The following is a 6167-nucleotide window of genomic DNA, read 5'->3' on the forward strand; positions in this document are numbered from 1 at the left end:
TCATACACATAAAATAGAAATAGTTTGAAAGACAAATTGAATCCAATGAACAAATTTATAAATGTGAAAAAATTTGTTCTGAATTTATAAGGCTTTAAATTAAAAGATAATTTATGAAAGATTTTTTAACACTCTGTACATATGGTCCATTTGTTATTTGTGGGCCTATTTCCATAAAAAGCCTCCCTCTCCTGAGCACCCAGATTGTTCCTTAAGTGCAATGCCTAGAAAGATTAAACTGCATTTCCTTGGCATCATGATAATTTTAGTTATGAACGTATTGGGTTTATGCATGTGTATTATATATATTTTATGTTTTTTAATTTTTATTTTATGTACATGAATATTTTGCCTTCATGTATGGAGTGCCCATGGAGCTCAGAAGGGAGCGACAATCCCCTGGAACTATTACAGATGGTTGTTAGTCATCAAGTGTGTGTTCTGTAAACTGAACCTCGGTCCTCTGCAAGGACAGTCAGTGCTCTTAACCGCTGTTCCATCTCTTCAGCCCTGATACTATGTATAACCAGAATTATCAAATTCATTCAATTGAGAAACACTTGGGCTATTAGTAGAGCACTTTTCTGTAAGGCTATTTCCAGAAACAATTAAATATGACAGTTTTGACCTATGAATGAGTAATGCTCTGGTGGATTCATGATTTGGTAAAATTGACAGTTTAAGAAAAGTGACAGGCATGGGCCTGTTTGGAAGAATGGAACGGGGGCCTGTCTTCCCAGGCTCTTTCCAGTCCTGACTCCTTCTTGTACTTCTGTTCTCTGCTTCTCAGCCATCAGGGGATGAACTCCTCCATGGGCTCCTGATGCCAGGATGATCTGTCCAAGTTCATGAGGCCAAGAAACCCTGGACTGAATCATCTGAAAACTTGAGGTAAAATCATCCTTCCTCTTCTAGGTTGTTTGCTCAGAAATTTTTGTAATAGCTGGACAGAAGAATGTAAAACATTTATTGTGAACATAATGACTTTGATATTTCTGTATTTTGTATGCAATGTCTCATGTTGATTATTCTAAATAATGTTACATGTATTGCTAAAGTGTTAAATTTTCCATTCACTTTCCGTTAGATGATTCTATAAATGAACCAAAATGTATTCTATTTATCTATGTTTTGCCTTTCATTTCTTATGCTTTCTCTTTATAAATGATTATTCCTAATTATGAAATCAGTTTCATAAAAGTGTATGTGTCTGTATAGATGGATGTTTACTAACATATTAATAATTGATTTTCAACAATAATGATATGTAGCAGACAATTCTAACTTCAACTGGCTAGCAACACATAGTATTTGTATTCATGGAACAATATGTTCATGTTACAGTGACTTGTCTGATATGGACAAGATCACCTGTATGGTTCTACTATTGGTAATTCAACTTGTCTCAGGTATGTGCTATTGATTGACTGTGACAAGGACAAAAACTTCTGAGACTAGTCAGTACAATAAAATCAAACCCTACACAAAGCACAGAAAACCAACTTTGTAAAACAGGCCCCAAAACTTCATTTTTAATTTTGATTTGATAATTCCTCAAGTTTATTTTTTAAAATCATTGTTCCATTTTATTTTCTTTTTTCTTTCTTTTTTACAGTGTATAAAATATATACTTTTATTATATTAACATAATAATAATACACTATAGTTGTGATCCTATGCATACCCTACAGCTCCCTGGCTCTCCTTTACTTCTTACTGAACCTCTTCTGATCATCTAGGTTTGCAGGACAACAAGGAGCAATGACAATGACCTGTGTACTTTTGGGGCCCTGAGACCTTCCTAGCCAAGGATTCATGGGGAGGGATCCTGCACCTGGTACTGGGGTCCTTCAGGGAGCAGCATTATCAATCAAAGAAGGTACATCTGTTTTGAGCACTATTTTATTATTTTTTTAGTTTAATTTTTAATTATATTTTTCGTTTGCAAAGTTGTAGGCTTCTATCTGGATTTTTCATGTATTCTTAAGTTCTGGTAACATTTCCCACCATGCGTTTTCCCCAGTGTTCCACTCAACCCTGTTTAAGAAGAAAGATTGGAGCCAAATGGTGAGGTTTACTGTGGCCATGGGCATGTTTGATCAAGGACAGTTCCAATCGTGTCTTTTTAAAGAGTAGCTTTAATAGTGCATTTTCACTGTAAAATGTGCCTATGTTTGACATCCATCAATAATGTGACCTATGTGTGTTGCATATCTGGCTAGGGTCTGTCACTCTGTATAGCATTTCAAAGCAAGACTACATTCTTTCTAATGTCAGAAGTTTCTCTCTTTTTCATACTTCTCAATTTACTTAAAAATGGGAAGTACCACTTCCATAAAGAGTAAAACTATAGGAAAATGACATAATCTACTAAATTCCCAATTCCTTAATAAAATATCCTAGGCCCCATCTTGTTAGACTGTAAACCTCAGTATCCACTCTATCCTCAGCCTCGGCAAATCTGGGCATTCCAAGGGGCTGCAAACTGGCACTCAGTTTTCCATTTACCCTCATTCTAATGTTTTAATGAGTTGTTGTTTTTTCCTTTCCACACATGTGGTACCTACATTCATATGACAATATTCTGTATCTATGACCCATATGACTTATATTTTGGTTCTGAAAAATAGATAACACTCAATCCCTTATTCTGAGAACTTTATTACACTGTGCATCTTTCTACTGTCTGCTGTCCACTGTAAAAAGAAGCTTCCCTCACTGAGGCTTGAAAACCGCACAGGTTTATGAGTATGAGCATAAATATTCAGAAGACACAATAACAACATGACCATTTCATAAAATAACAACAGCAAGTCCTACATTAGGGACTATGACCACCCCAGTTATCAATGTTTGAACAGGATTACAGTACCAGGAATAAAGTTCTCTCCCGTGTCAAAAGTCTCAAATTAAACCAGAAAGCAGTTAATTATTCCATAACAGTTGTGTCACTGGTGTCCCAGTGGTACATCTTGCCTTGAAGGTCAGTATTGCAGCATGCAGGGTCCAGTGCTGAGCAAAAGCATGGATGCCTTTATTCCCCCAACAGCCTTGAAAGCACCTTCAGCACTATGAAAATTAGCCAGTAAGGAAGAAGCTTCCTGGTTAGTTTGAAATCCATTTCTCTGTCCTGCAGCCAAAGCATGTGGGGTTCTCTGCATTAGGCCTTACCATGTAGTTATGGTGGCTAGTCAAGGACAGTGGCAACAGCCTGTGTTGTTCTGGTGACTTCTGGAGCCTCCCTGATCAAAAATTGTAGTGAGCTATCCCATGCCTTATGCTGTGATTTTCATTTCATACTCCATGTCTTCTGAAAGTGACATCATCCATTCAGAAAGGGTAATTCCATTCAAACACTTTCTTCCTACATTATGAAAAAAGCTTATTAATGAGTGGGTTTCCATAAGACATTTGAGAGATCTTAGCTTGATTTTCTCACCCACTACCCCTTCTTGTACCCATTCTCTCACTTTATTACCACTTTATCCTTAAGGCAGAATCTATATTAACCCCCTCCCCCCGACCAAGGCCCAGGAACCATCTTGAAAGTGGAGGTGGGGACAAAAAACCTAAATCTGTGCTGGGGAATTGGGATCAGTGCTGTGGTGCATTCTTCTTTATGTCAGAAGGTCATTGCCGCCATGAACTTTACACCTCTTGGGGTTACAAGCACAAAACTTGTTGTACAAGATCACACCAGACAAAATACCAGCATAGACATGATCTGGAGATCCCAACCCTTATTGAAATGCTATTTACAGGGTAAAGCTGCTTGGGGAGGTAGAATCATTCTGTTTTGAGGCTGTGGCCTCTGATGGGCTTCCCAAGCTCTGGTAGATAGCCCCTTGCACATATGGGCAACAGTAACTGGAGGTAGTGATTTATCTGAAAAAACATTGAAGTTGGGAGGGATGCGTGTTGTAGGGGACTTGGGGAGCGTTGGAAAAGAGAAATGGTGGTATGTATGATCATATTTAATTACATATGTGTACAAAATTCTCAAAGATGAAAATATGTGTTTAAAAAAAAAACCTTCATTTTTTCAGAGATAATTTTAGAAAACGTTCCATGGAGGAATCAAAGCAATCATGTTATGAACACCGTGTCTACTGACTTAAGTTTACTGGGTTATGCCTTTACTCCCTGATATTTCTTATCCTGTGAACTTGTAAAAACTTCCTTGGAACTAAAATGCATGGTGCATTTAAACTTTAAAATAGGTCTTCTAGTAGTAGATTCAGTTCAAGTGCTGTTTTCATCAGGGACCAAGGGAAGAGAAGCACTTGTGACCGCTTTTCCTCCTGTACAGGAAAGGTTACTGTTGTGGGCAACAGTCCAGGGAGAGACTATTGGCTCAGCTGAATATAATACATGTCCAGCTCATCAGAGTCCATGAGAAGATAGGACAGTGCCACCTTCATAGAAATTGGCAAGATTCTGGAGACATCCTTATGTGACAAATTAAGAACCTAGGAAATCATTTCTCTTGTTCCTAGTGTTACAGTGGTTACCTGCCCTACTGCTGGTGACACCACTGGACAGAGCTGCATTATGACTTGCCGCTGCTGCTGGAGTCCCTGTCAGAAGAAGGCAGAATCAGCTCATTGTCCAACCTTTCTTGAAAGTGTGGACCTTCGTTCTAGTCTATTTATTTGCCCTTTTAATTTCCTCTAAATCTTCATTTCGTGCCTGTGTTCCTTAATATCCCCTGTGATGGTTTCAATGTGAAATGTCCCTCATTGGCACGTGTTTTGAACCCTTAGTGCTCAGTTGTTGGTATTGTTTGGAAGATTGTGGAGCCTGATGTCACTTCCTGTCTGATGACGGCTTCCTGACCTGGGATTCCTTATGGCCATCAGCCCTGCCTTCATTGCCATGATGGAATGCACCCTTGCTTAGAATGTGAGCAAAAATGAATACTCCATTTTAAAGTTGTTTATTGTCAGATATCGTTCAGAGCAACAAGAAAAGTGATGACTAGAAAAACTGTACAATGAAAAATAGCTGTGAGGAATCTGACCTTGTGGGTTTTAAGACTTTGGAACTACTGTGTTGGATGATTGTGAAAAAAAAAGTAGAAATTCAGGAGAGATAAGCCCTATAATCCTTTAGGAAGGGCTTAATGGGGTATTCTATTGGGAGTTTGGAAACCAGAATGCCCAGAGAACTGCAATGAGCAGAGGCATGGCTTACAAATGTTCAGATAGGAATAAGGGATATGCCATCAGACTACAATGCATTCATGCTGCATGCTGCCCAAACTCTGGCTGCAATCTGACCACGTCCTGAGAACCTGAGTGAGGCTGAATTCCAAGGTAACATGCTAGTTTGATGGAGGAAATTTTAAGATGGAAAAATATTCAGAAAGTCTCGTGTTTTACTGCTCATGGCTCTTATCCTAGACTGGACTGAAAGAGAGCAAGTGAAGGAGAAAGATGTGGAAACATGAGGTATTTTGCAGAGAAAGGCAAAGTTTCAAGTAGCAGACAGACATGTTCAGAGAAAGGAGCTGTAATTATTAAAAAGATTAGCACATTAAAGGGAAACCTCAGCATCAACCTCTGCACTAAAACAATTAGGAAAGGTGTCCTGAGGACTTGACTCTAACCATCAAGCTTCATCCTGTGAAAATGCAAAATGACTTGATTGGAAAGAGCCTAAACAGAATTCTCCTGAAGAAATTCCCTGTATCCACCATGGGAACCGTCTCCCTGGGTCAGCGCAAAGGCATAGAGAGAAAACTACAGCTGTGATTAAAGGAGAGCAGACTACATTCCGGGCAGCACAGAACTTGGCAGTGTTCGCCACAGGACGTTGTTTCCAACCGTGAACAATGCAAGACTGAGGAGGTCACAGAGGCTTGTGGAGCCCATTGTAGCGGGCAGCGTATGGAAGGTCAGATTCTTACAGGGAAGAGGGCGTTATTTTTAGTGTTTTGTTCCTTTGTTTATTTGTACCTGCAGGTTTTACTATTGCACCTTCAAAGCTTTGAAACTCTTCAGTTTCCCTGATTCTCTATTTTTAAAATAAGTTTCACTTGCCTCTTCTACAATGGCCTCTGGGTGGCAGAGTTTTATCGAGGGACATGCTGTTTCTTAATCTCTACACTTTGCTACTTGTGGCTTTCTGTGCTCATTGCTTCTGTTGCATGAAGAAGCTTTGGTAGT

This window comes from Nannospalax galili, unplaced genomic scaffold (genome assembly GCF_000622305.1).
Source record: "Nannospalax galili isolate Female #2095 unplaced genomic scaffold, S.galili_v1.0 scaffold3338, whole genome shotgun sequence".
Lineage (NCBI taxonomy): Eukaryota > Metazoa > Chordata > Mammalia > Rodentia > Spalacidae > Nannospalax > Nannospalax galili.